Genomic DNA, 3,331 nt, shown 5'->3' with positions numbered 1-3,331 from the left:
CTAATCTTGCCAGGAAAATAGATATACGGTGTTAAAGTTTCACAAAATACGTACTTTACGCGCGGGCATTTGACCAGTATTATTGGTGTTTTAAACATCAGAACTATTCCTATAAATAATCGAGAACTCTAGAACTCTTATGGATACTACTAGAACTCAAAAAAAAATTGAAATTTTTCAAGGATGGGGGGCCAACTTCACAGAGGTGTTGTTCTGGGTCAGGTAAATCACTGCCTTCTATTTCTGGAACAGGTTCTGACGGGATTATCGCATCTGGGCTCTTAGACTCTCGAGCTGGACTTCTTGGAATACTCTTGAACCTTGGAGCTAGACGCCTTGGAATGTCAAATGAGTGACATGGACCAAATGTTATTTGCTTTTTAGGTTTGGGAACCAGTGTAGATCTCAACTGATTTATGTGTCTTTTAATAGATCTTCCTGAATCCAGCAAAACTTGGTAATGATGAGTGCCTATTTCTCCTAATTGCCATACTTTTCTATTGTTTATATACAATCGAACTTGAGTTCTCTCTCCCACTTTGAAAGACCTGCAGGAATTTAAAGAGATCTTTGAAGTATGTGGCATGTATGGGAAAATGCATCTAAACGGATTCTCATCTAGCGATGAAGATATATTTCGGCAGGAGATTTTCCGCAGGCAAGAGGTGGAAATCACAATCTGTCGCAGGGACTGGTGAAAATATCCCATCTGCCATCAGTTCATCTAATTCCTTGTCAACTCGGTCTCTTAAGGCATACGGAATGCTGCGTTCCTTGGTGAAAACTGGCTTGACTCCTTCCCTGAGTTGAAGATAGACTTGGAATCCTGGAATGCAACCAACTTTTTCTTTAAAGATTGGCGAATAATTAGCAATTATTTCTTCGATTGATTGCAATTCATTGATATTGGAATGGTGTCTCTGCTCTGTATCCAGTTGTTGAAGTTCGATACCTCCGTATCCATTGACGTCCTAGTAATGCGTCGTGTCCTGCTGACACAATGTGTAATTCACCCAGAATCTCTTTTCTGTTATAAGCGACCGTGACAACAATTTTTTCTTTGGGCTGGATGTTTCCCGAATATGATCGGAAAGCAATATTTGATGCTTCCAAAGGAATATTCAAATTCAGCTGTTGGAACTCAGGTTCGGACGGAAGCGAATATTTAGCTCCAGAATCGTCTTCAAACTTTTGAGGCTTACCATTGAGTTGGACTCCAAGTATGTATTTGTCACTCTCGGCCATTTCAAACAAGTCGACGATGGGAATGATCTTGTTGAGACCATACGCGTCCAGAGATACAGGCATTGCCTCGAGAGTGTTGGTTGTGCTCGAATCAGTTTTCTTTCTTGATTCTCTAATTAGTGTTGAAATGCAGACTTTTGCACAATGTCCAATTTTTGAACAAGAACTACATTTCAATTTTTCTTTATCCACTCTGCAGTCTTGTATTCTGTAATTGGTTCGCCCACATCTAATGCAGAGGTTGTTTATGCCTAGAGCTCGATAGTCGGGACGATAATTTCTGTTTGAGATTTTTACGATTCCTCGAACTATTTCTAGAATGAATTTTTGAAAAACTGTTGATTTTATTTGTGTCGCTCATTTGTTCATTAAAGTTATGATGACTGGTATTTGGGCGCTGGTCAAGTTCTCTGCTTTCAATTTTAGCAGCTTCAAGAGCTACAGCTTTTTCTAAAATTGCATAGAAATGTTGTAGCATTAGACTGTAAAATTTGCTCATCTAGCCAATTATCGCGTAAACCACGAATGAAATGAACTCTCAGAAAAATTTCAGAAACAGATATAACCTGTTTGCAGTTATCAGCTGTACATATTACGGACAGTTCGCATTCCGTTAAGTCTTGTTGCAATTTTGAAACAAATTCTGAAATTGTTTCACTATCTCTTTGAAAAATATTTAGAAAATAGTGCTGGGCATCAATGAGTTAATCTTGTGATATACTCTTTGCTGGTTTTCTGAACCCAAAAATGCTGCCAATTTATTGTAATGCACAGATCCAATACTAACACATAGAAGCTGTTCAATCTGGGTTTTATCTTTAACACCTTTCATTGTATAATAATACTCAAATCGTTCAAGACAACAGGAAAATTTTTCTTTATTAGGAAAAACTATTTCAAATGGTAGAATACTCGAAAAATTAACTGAACCCGTCTCTGTTGCTATAAGGATGGAGGATGGAGGATGAAGTTTTGAAGCTATTTTATCAATCATTGCTTTTTGTGATTCTTGAATTGCAGCAAGAAGTAATTTAAATTGCTCAGTATTCATTGTAACTCAAAAAAAAACTTAAAGAAAGTCACTGGAAACTGAGATTTGAAAATTATAAAATAAAAACACTGAAAATTGAAATTTGAAAATAAAAACAGTCACTGGAAACTGTGGTAACTTCAAATTAGAAGCCAAATACGTATTATTTAATGAAAAAAATATATAACTGTATCCAAATAACTTTTAACAGTACAAACAAAAATATTATGATTATAAAATAGAAAAAAATATTAAAGAAAACAACACGACAATATATAATAACTATATTGTGATTAAATTCAAATATTGTTATTGAGAATATCAATATTCTTATTATAGAATGTTATTTTTCATGTATAACAAAACCTTAGTTTAAAATAATTTATTAGGAAAAATATTTTAGGCTATATTATTTTTGTTTTAATTAAATATGATAAAAATTACTATAATTTATTTTACAGTATCAGTTAAATTTAATTTATACTTGACTATAGCCTTAGATTAGGTTAAAAAAAATAAATAATAAAGTTGTACATGTTTTTATTTTTTGATCCGGAGAGTTTAAGACATTAAGAAAATTAAATATATTATCTATTCAACTAATGGAATAATAACAGATTTATGAAAATTAGGAAATTAATATTTCTTTCGTACCTATTAATACATTTCACAATTCTGCTTGAATATATATATATATATACATTTTTAAATGTTTCAAAATAGCATTTGCATTCAGATTACTAATAAATTATAAATATAAAATATTAATAGTTAACTATTTTATATTTATAATTTAATAGTAATCTGAATGCAAACGCTACTTTTCCTAATAAATTATTTTAAACAAAGGTTTTGTTATACATGAAAAATAATATTCTATAATAAGAATATTGATATTCTCAATAACAATATTTGAATTTAATCACAATATAGTTATTATATATTGTCGTGTTGTTTTCTTTAATATTTTTTTCTATTTTATAATCATAATATTTTTGTTTTTACTGTTAAAAGTTATTTGGATACAGTTATATATTTTTTTCATTAAATAATACG

The sequence above is a fragment of the Halyomorpha halys genome, unplaced genomic scaffold (genome assembly GCF_000696795.3).
Source record: "Halyomorpha halys isolate HHAL.00 unplaced genomic scaffold, Hhal_1.1 Scaffold216.1, whole genome shotgun sequence".
Taxonomy (NCBI): domain Eukaryota; kingdom Metazoa; phylum Arthropoda; class Insecta; order Hemiptera; family Pentatomidae; genus Halyomorpha; species Halyomorpha halys.
This window is presented reverse-complemented; position numbering follows the sequence as displayed.